This window comes from Vicugna pacos, chromosome 3, assembly GCF_048564905.1.
Source record: "Vicugna pacos chromosome 3, VicPac4, whole genome shotgun sequence".
In the NCBI taxonomy this organism is placed as follows: Eukaryota; Metazoa; Chordata; class Mammalia; order Artiodactyla; family Camelidae; genus Vicugna; species Vicugna pacos.
In genome coordinates this window covers 13183586-13193790 of record NC_132989.1, presented here as the reverse complement: position 1 = coordinate 13193790, position 10205 = coordinate 13183586, and the positions used below count along the sequence as shown (strand labels likewise).

General features: G+C 38.0%; 1 long non-coding RNA gene across 7 annotated transcripts in view; it reads left to right on the top strand.

Annotated features, from left to right (window-relative positions):
- Positions 1 to 454: 454 nt before the first annotated feature.
- The window catches only part of LOC140691221 (uncharacterized), a 647918-nt gene continuing 638167 nt past the window's right edge, over positions 455 to 10205 (top strand). For all 7 annotated transcript variants that reach the window (XR_012066789.1, XR_012066790.1, XR_012066778.1 and 4 more), the window contains exon 1: positions 455 to 587. This is a non-coding gene — a long non-coding RNA (uncharacterized lncRNA). The remainder of the gene's footprint in view (positions 588 to 10205) is intronic.

The following is a 10205-nucleotide window of genomic DNA, read 5'->3' as shown; positions in this document are numbered from 1 at the left end:
GGTGATATTATGTTGTCCTGAGCCAGCTAATGTAATTAACACCATGACAAGCCACTGTCCAGAATGACATTCACAGAGGAGAGTGCTGGAGGCTTCAACACTGCTTTGACAGGCTCTAGTGATACTTTGTAAAGAGAGATGGATATTTGGAGCAACTGAGCAGCTTGCCTAATTGTGCTGAAGTATTATGATGAATACAGGTCTGAAAATGGACTATGGAAGAGCCTTTCCTCCAAGGAGCTGAGGCTTACTGCCAGCCTTTCCTAACTCAACTTAGAGAATACACTTGCTCCCTTTTTTTTTTAATTACAAAGCAATAGTCTATTCTTTGTGCTTTAAAGAAGGGAACTCAGAACTACTTAGGAAATCTCAGTGGCACCAGAAAATTTTTAGTCATAAGGAGTACATGCATAAAATACTGAGAGACCTTTCCTCCCGTTTTACTGACAGGTCACCCAGGGACCAGGAAAGTGTTGCAGCTGGTTTAAGGTATCACCACAAAGTTGAATCTAGAACTCAGAACTCCTGCCTCTCAAGTCATGGCTCCCAACCCCTTCACTCCAGGACCTAAACTAAAAGAAGAGAAGGTAGGATCAGAGAGAAAAAAAAGTTTCATATCAAGGCTAATCAGACCTTGGCTTTCTGCTTGAAGACTCCTGAATTTTCTTTTGCAGCCAAGTCTGTACTTGTACCGTGCTCTAACCTCTTGACATCCACATTAGACTTTTCAGGACTTTTCATTACCTCCTTGTACTTTATTTCCATTTTCCCCTCAAACCACCTCTGCCTTTCCCCCGCCTACTTTCTTCTCAGTCTGCCCTTAACTCTTACTTCATGCTCATTCAGTCCATTCCTCTTACTGGGTCTTTCATCTTCCACTGTCTCCAGCAAGGATTTTTGGCATCAAGGCTTGGCAGAGGATATGGCCTTTTTTTCCCTGAGTTTTCGCTCAGTGGTTCATTCATTAGTTTTAAAAGGACGCATGTTTTGAGCACTGGCTGTATGTCTGACATGGTGCTGAGGTTTTACATGTGTAACTAAAGATTTGTTCATTCAGTTTGTAACAAATATTTAGATTCTTTCTCCATGCCAGAAACTAAGGCAGTTGATAAAATAGAAAGAGCATGTAAACAGTGTTGCTTGGAGGGAGGAGGTGATGAAAAGAGATTCTTGTACTGCATGTTTAAAAGCCATTTAAAATGGAAATACACATATATAAAGTGCATAAGTTTTGATCAATTATTTACAAAAGGGAAGCTATCCATATCATAACATTACCAGCACTTGAGAAGCCTACCTCATATCACCTCCCAGTCATTATCTGCCTAAGGGACCTACTATTCTAATTTCTGTTACTTCTAATTTGCTTGTTTCTGTCTAAAATCATCTTTATTCATGAGAGGAATTAACCAGTATCATTCCTTTTAAAAAAAATGTCTTTTTAGGGTTTTGGTATAAAGATTGTGGTGGCTTCATCAACAAGTGGTGATTGTTTTCTCTTTTCTTTAGAACTGTCTCTATGAGATTAGTGTTATTTCTTTTTTAAATGATTGCAAGTGTTCATTGATGAAGCCATCTGGGCCCAGTGGTTTCTTAGTAGAAGTTTTCAATTTACAGATTTAATTTATTTAATATATGTAGGACTGTTAAGATTGTATATGTATTTCTTATTGTGCCACCTTTAATAAGTTGTATTTTTCCTAAAATCTGTCTATTTTAGATACATTTTCACATTGAATTGCTATCACTCTCTTATCTTGTCAGTATACAGAATTTGTTTTTAATTTGTCATATTGGTAATTTGTGCTTTCTCTTTTTTCTTGATTATTCTTCTGGGGGTTAGCCTTTTTTTTTTTTGTCTCTTCAAGTAACCAGCTTTTTTCCTATATTATAAATTTATTTTCTATTCCTTTTTTTCCACTCTCAAACATTTTTTTGAGGAAGGGTGATAATTTGCTTGTTTTTCCAGCTTCTTGAAATGGATACTTAGATAATTGATTTTTAATTTTTCTTTTTTTTTCTAATATATATATTATACTATATATTATAGATACTCAGTCTTTTTATGGCTGAGTAGTATTCCACTGTATGTATACACCACATCTTCTTTATCCATTTATCTGTTGATGGACACTTAGGTTGCCTCCATGCATTGGCAATTGTAAATAATGCTGCTATGAACATTGGGGTGCAAGTATCTTTTCAAATTAGTGGGGTTTTTTTTTTCAGATATGTACTGAGGAGTGGAATTGCTGGGTCCTACAGTAATTCTATTTTTAGTTTTTTTGAGGAACCTCCACATTGTTTTCCACAGTGGCTGCACCAATTTATATTTCAACCAACAGTGTACAAGTGTTCCCTTTTCTCCATATCCTCACCAATGTTTGTTATTTGTGGGCTTTTTGATGATAGCCATTCTGATAGGTGTGAGGTGATACCTTATTATGGTTTTGATTTGCTTTCCTCTGATGATTAGCAGTGTTGAACATCTTTTTATGTGTCTGTTGGCCATGTGTGTGTCTTTGGAAGAATGTCTATTCAGGTCTTCTGCTCATTTTTAATTGGGTTTTTTTTTGATGTTTAGGTGTATGAGCTGTTTATATATTTTGGATATTACCCCCTTATTGGATATATCATTTGCAAATATTTTTTCCCATCAGTAGGCTGCCTTCTCATTTTGTTGATGGTTTCCTTTGCTGTGCAAAAGCTTTTAAGTTTAATTAGGTCCCATTTGTTTATTATTGTTTTTATTTCCTTTGCTTTAGGAAACAGATCTAAAAAAATATTGCCACAATTTATGTCAAAGAGTGTTTTACCTAGGTGTTCTTTCACGAGTTTTATGGTTTCTGGTCTTAGACTTAGGTCTTTAATCCATTTTGAGTTTATTTTTGTGTATGGTGTTAGAGAATGTTCCAATTGTTTTACATGTAGCTTTCCAGTTTTTCCAGCACAACTTATTTTTCTTTAACTTTTTTTATTGAGTTACAGTCATTTTACAATGTTGCATCAAATTCCAGTGCAGAGCACAATTTTTCAGTTATGCATGAACATACATATATTCATTGTCACATTTTTTTTCCCTGTGAGCTACCACAAGATCTTGTATATATCAACTTATTGAAGAAACTGTCTTTCTCCATTGTATATTCTTGCCTCCTTTGTTGTAGATTAATTGACCGTAAGTGCATGGGTTTATGTCTGGGCTCTCTATTCTGTTCCATTGATCTATGTGTCTGCTTTTGTGCCAGTACTATACTGTATTGATTACTGTAGGTTTGTAGTGTACTCTGAAGTCAGGGAGTGTGACTCCTTTAGGTTTTTATCTGTTTTATATGACGTGCCTAGTTTTGGTTTTCTTTATTTTCTTCCTAAGGAATCAAACACCATTTATTTTAGAACTAAATAGGACAGATTGAATAAAAGAAAATTTTATCCTAAACTTTCCCAATATACATTTTCTTACCAGGTTGCAAATTATTGATTATATCAGTCCCACCAGTGGCCCTCATAATATTCACAAAGGATGTACAAATTATGTCATTTGGTGGAAGAGTCAAGTTTGAAAATGACAATCTTTCCATTCTTTGTGCTTCAGAACAATTTTCAAAACACATTTATTATGCTCCCAGTCCATAACTGTTCAATTAAATTTTTCTTCTAAAAATAACTTAAAGCAAGAGAATCATTTACTTTATACATATTAAACAACAGAACTCATCCATTTTCTCTGGTGTTTCATGAAGGGAAAAAGTGGTCCAGCCAAACAGATGTAGCAATAAGTAAGTTTCCTATTTTGTCTTCTGTTTTAATTACCAGAGAAAATCCTTTGCTGTTTTCATCTTGGTTTCAACACAATGGTATCAATATCCTTTTCTTTGAATCTTGATTTTGAATCTTATAAAAGGACATTGTTCTTTTACATTGGAGAAATTGGTATTTCAAAGCTCTGCGGTCTCCTCCCTTTGGACACTGCCCAGGGTACTTCCTTTCCTGGAGCACACAGTCATACTGAAGCAGACAAGTGCCCATATCCTTTTTCACACCTGCACCTGCTGCCCTCTGGGTTGTCCTCATAATGCTGGGACTGCGTTCCCTCCACTGCAGCTTCGATCTGCTTCCATCCACAGTGGCTTCCTAGGTTTGGTTTTCTTTAAGAATATCCTGCTTGGGAATTATAGAGCCTTTTGAATTTGTGTCTTGATGTATTTCATCAATGGTCAGTCTTTCTTTAATTATTGCTTCTTCACTGTTTCCTGTCTATCTAGAATCCTAATTTCATGCTTAAGGCCTTTTCAACATGTTCCTTATCTTGCTTATGCATATTTCTGCATTTTCTGTTCTTCCCCCCACCCCACTCTGCATCATTCTGGATCTTTCCCACTCTTTTGACTTATCTTCTCTTTGATGTGTTTAGTCTGGTTTTACACTTACTATTGAATTAATTTCAACTGTCTTAATTTTCAGGTTGGCATTTCCACTTGCTTTTTTTTTTATAGATTCTTGTTCTCTGAAGATATTCTCCATCTTTTCATCTGTTTTCTGGAGCATATTATTTATAATTATTTTACAGTTCCTGTTTGATAATTCTAGAGTCTGGGTTATCTATTATTATGTTTCTATTGCCTGGTGTTTTAAAAATTGGATTTAGGTCAATTGTGTCTGTGTACTATCATGCTGTTATTTTTTCAGTGAATACCTTAAATTGTCTATGAAAAATTATGGTGGCTCTGAATCATGTTATCTTTTAGGAAGGATTGAATTTCCTCATGGCTGGCGGAGTATGGATGGATCACCTTGATCCAACCATGGATTGAGATGATTTGAAGCTGTGTTTCAGGCTTTGTGAGGAGTGTCTATTTCTCATTCTCTTTAATCCTTGGACACAGTCCACTGGGGTCTCAATTGAAAAGCAGTACCTCCTCTGTGGCGGGCCCTGAACTCCAACTTTTGTTTCCCCAATACTATGGGACTGTGAAAAATCATTGCTCAGCTTTTTTTTTTTTTTACCTCTTAGCAACTGCTTTATCAAAAACAACCTTTTAATTTTATTTTGTAATGAAGCCTTCCCTGACCATCCTCCCTGATCACTATCATTCATTTTGTTTTATTTTTAGATTTACAGAAGATTCCCATATACCCTTCACCCAGTTTTCCCAGTGTTAACTTCTTACATACCATGGTACATTTGTCAGAACTAAGGAAGAAATATTGGTACCTTACTATCATCTAAACTATAGGCTTTGTTTGGATTTCTCTAGTTTTTTCTTGATTGTCCTTTTACTGTCCCAGGATCCAATCTAGGCCAGCACATCACATTTAGTCATCACGTCTCTTTAGTCTCCTCTCAACTGTGACAGATTCTTAGCTTCCCTTGTTTTTCATGACCTTAACAGTTTTGAAGAGTCCTGGTCAGGTATTTTGTAGAATGTCATTTGGTTGAATTTAACTGATTTTTTTTCTCTCGTGATTAGACTGAGGTTGTGAGTTTTTGCAAGGATATCACAATGGTGAAGTGCTTTTACTGTCACATGATATTCCCATGACTTATTGCTGTGGATTTGAGTAGGGTAGTGTTTGACAGGTTCCTTGACTGCAAAGTTACCATTTTTTCCATTCTCATTCTCTGTTGTTCGGAAGGAAGTCAGCTCTTACTCAAGGAGAGGAAAATGAGTCCACCTCCTAGAGGAGGGTATCAGCTAGGTTTGCTTGGTCTTCTCAGACTCTTACCACATACATGTGCATCTGAGAATTTTGCTAACACACTGAAGAACTCCATGCAAAATGTTGGGCTCACTTTCCTGTGGTTCCTTTATCTCTAGGATATTGGCTCTTTAATTTCTGGCTGCCTCCAACTCATTTTTTGTCCTTCTAGCCCAGTAGAACTGCTTGGTGACTACTTTCTGTTTTTACCTTTTTGTTCTGCAGTGAGAATCAGAAAATGCCCTGAGTGGAGAAAGCACCAATTTAAGACCAACTTCAATATGTTTTCTTTTCTTCTGGCCCTCTAAGTCATGGCTGCCTTGTTGTTCCCCATTGCCTTCAAATTCCTGATTTTGTTTCTGATCCAGTTTTTATAGTTGTTCTCAGTAGGAAGGTTTGTCAGATACAGATTACTTCTTCATAGCAAGGAGTCAATAGGGAGCCACTGAAGGTTCCCACAGCTACTCTGCATTATGTGCCTGGCCTCCCTCGACTGGCTTGCTTTTGGCCCATCTTTCTGTCTATCTCACCTGATGCTTTCCTCAGGGATTAGCTGTTGCTTTTCTAGTTCTTTTCTTCCCTCCAGCAGTTTTTCTTTTCTAGCTGTTCTATTTTTTTTGGTTGGGGGAAGGTAATTGGGTTTATTTATTTGTTTTTAATGGCGGTACTGGAGATTGAATTCAGGACCTTGTGCATGCTAAGCATGCGCTCTACCACTGAGCTATATCCTCACTGCTCACTTCTACTTTTACACTAAACTCGTAGTTAATAGTTTACACAATAGCTGGGGTAATCTTTAAAATATTAAATCTTTGCATTGAATTCCATTTGTTCTTAGAATGAAATGCAGTTCCTCACTGTGAACTTAAATGATCAGTCCTAACCTCCCTCTCAGACCACATCTCATGCCACTCTCCCCTTACTTTACCTTACTTTACCAAGCTACAGATTTTTTTCCACTTGTTTTTGAGCTCAAATCTTCACACAGTTAATTTTTTCATCATTCATATCTCAGTTTAAGTGTTAACCTTCTCAATAAAGCCTTGCCTGACCATCCTATCTGAAGTACTTCTCCCAGTCATTAACGTTTGTTTTTTCCTTGATAATAATTATCTTCCTCTAAATTTTTTTTGCTCATTAACTTATTTACTTTTTCATTTTGGGAGATAAGCAGCACAGTAATAGGAACTTTCTTCCTCTCCACTGTGTTGCTGGTCCCTGTAGTAACTCTTGGCACATAGTAAGCATGAAATGAATGAATGTAATCCTGCAAGATTTGTTTACTCTATGGCTTGCTCTGTGCTCATTCTCCTGATAAACTCTCATTAAATTATCACAATAACCTTACAGAGTAGTCTAATATTGCCCCCATTTTATAGAAGAATAATGTTTAAGGCATAGAGAGATCAAGTGTCTTGTTCAGTTATAGCAAGTAGTTGGTGGTACTGGAATTTGATCCCAAGTTTGCACTTTTTACCCCAACATCATTTTTTAGGCTTATAATCTGTAGTGTATACTTCAGGTTATTTGTTACAATCAGTTAGGCTTTCTATTAATTTTACATGTGGCAACCTTCTTTCTACAAAGTAATAGTTTTCTTGGTGACAAAAATATGGCCTTGCCAATTTACACCAGAAGAGATTTGAGAATAGGTATCTGTTGTTTTTGCCCAACCAGCATCCATTCGTCATTCTGTGGTAACCCTCAGTTTTCCTTGGGGAACATCCTTCACCTTACCCACTGTCACTCCAGGTGGTTTGGGTAGGGTTAGCCCAAGATGGGGGCATGGGAGGACCTGACACAGGACTGCTTAATCAATATATTCTAGACCCTGAACAGGGAGTTGCTCAAGAATAAATGTATGACCCAAATCTATTTGGTCACAGTGAATGAGACAATACTTTGAGGATGTAAACTATCTTCCCCACCGCCACATTAAAAGGAAATGGAGGATGAAGCCAATACTGAGGGAATTGGAGTCAAGAACTGGAGAGAAGCTAGATTCTCAACAATATTGTCTGAACACTTTATGCAGTTAGACTCAAACCATGATCTCCTCTAGCCTTTTTAAATAGACCAACTCATTTATTTTGCACTTAAGCCAATTTTAGTTGGATTTCTCTTCTCTTTACACCCGAAAGAGCCCTGATTTTTATAATTCTCCATAAATGTCTCTGGATGGTTGATTGGCTATGTGGATGTGCCACTTGTACCTAAACCAAGAGTGCATCAGTAGCCTATTAGAGGCAGGAAGGTGTCCTGTGTGACCTTGCAGAAAATCTCACCACGCATGTCCCTCTGCTCTCTTCTTTGGGCCCTCGACTCTGCGTAAGGGTGGGCTCTCCTTTCTCAGGTGGTGGTAACAGTGAGCCAGACAGAGTGGTCGCTGATGCTTGGATATCAATTAGTGAAGCTCTAACTACAAGAAAATCTCTCAGACATGTCCTAAGTGTCTTAATCTCTCAGTAGGCCTTCTCCTCTAAAGGTTTAGGCTGATAATATGTTTGAGCCGTTGATCCTTTCTTTGATCATGCCTTATAGGATTATTCCGTAATGAGATGGTGCAGAGGAACTGAGGCTGTTATTTGGTTGTCTTACTCACACCGAGGCCATGCTGCTTCACTCTGGCATATCAGTAATACTCTTATTCTTCCAGACCAGGCTCCAACAGCATCTCTTCTGTGTCATCTTTACATGTGACCTGACTGGAAAAGATCTCCTGTTGGAACTTGTGTAGCATTCCTTCAGATATTCTTATGGCTTCATAATTTTCTACCTTGTAATATAATCATTTGTGTATATTTTTATCTTCTTTCTGAGAATTGAAGCTCCATTGCCCCTCAGCACATAGATAGCAGAGTGTTTGATCTGTAGTGGGTATTCAGGCAGTGTTTATTGAGACTGTAGACAAGTAAAGAAATGCCTTAGTTATTTTTTTCTTTTTTTTTTTTGCAGGAGTGGCAGGAATTGGGGGTGGTATATCTGAAGAGACCAGAATTGTTTCCAAAGTACCTGGAGGACTATTAGGTAGAAGAAAGGTTGATTTTGTCCATGCCATACCAAAGGGCCAGAAACAAAACTAGTGGGTAGATATTTTAGGGGAACATATTTCAGCTCAATATAGACTTTCCTATGGCCAAAGCTCTTGAAAGGTGATTGGTTTGTCTTATAAAGTTGTTAATGTGTATATCATTGGAGTCATGAAAGCAAGTACTGGGTGATCACAAGGACAGTGCAGAGCAGATTCAAGGGTCTTACAAGGGACTGGGCTCCTTTCTGCTCACACACTACTATCCAAGACATCTTCAGTATAGGTGACTATGGAATGCTCTCGGGAGCAAAACTTAAGATGTAAATCCTCACTCATTTTATGTACATATAGGTAGTAGTCACAATGACTAAGAATGTGGGCTTCAGGATTCAGATTCTGGCTCTGCTGCTTGCTAATGTGTGCCCTTCACAAAGCTACTTAACAGCTCTGAACCTCAGTTTCCTGATCTGTAAAATGGTGATGATAACAATACCTGCCTCACCAGGATGTTATGTAGTCATGCATGTAGAACTTAGCCTGGCATAGATAAAGTGCCCAATTATTATTACCACCACTCTTCCTTGCCCACTATGATCCCTAGCCTGTGACTGTGACCTGCACTTTGGGGGCTGTGTCTGTCCTTCCTCGTTGTAGCATCTCAGGCTTTGGGCAGAAGAGGTCCATGCAGGTCCCACAGAGACCCCAGAGCTTATGCCTCTGAGCAGTCAGTTGACAGCTGAATGTGAGACTGGAGATCTGAGCCTTTGAGGCCTCCAGCCACTTTCCAAAGCCAACAATGCAAGATAAAAACACAATATCATTTCTCCACTCTCTTCTGGGATTCTGGCTGCCGGTCTCATTAAAGGCAGTTTTCTCCTGACTTTCAGAAGCAAAGGGTCCTTTTTTGTTTTAAAAGCTTCACATTTAACATTGGATTCCCAAAAGGCTGGTGGCAGTTTCTTCAGTTTCCCCCCAAGTCCCTGACCTGAATTTCCAGTGCCTGGGTTATAGGTGCATCAACAAAATGTATACTCTGGGATTAGAAAATCCATTCTTGTCCTTTGGTCATTTGGAAAATGGCAAGAGGAGATCTCAAGTCCGCAGCCCACTCCTTGGTTGAAAGCAGAGTTGATCCCAGAGTAATTCTCTGTCCTGAGAGTTTTGAGAGTCAATAATGGTGGAACAAAATTGATTCAAAAGCTCTCTTACTAATTTTTTTATATAAGTGCCTTAATAAGAAATTTTTACATGCAGTAGGTATTTAATAAATGTTTTATCTATATAATATCATCTCCATTTTAAAGAAGAGTGAAGTAGTGTTTTCGCTTCTGCTTTAAACATAGAGAAACACAGAGACACAGTAACTCACCCCGCCCAGCAAATAAGAGATAGAGTTGAGACTGTAAGGCTGATCCCCAAAGCTCGGACCATTTGTGGTGAATCATGCTGTCTTCTGTTAGGAGGGCTATAATAG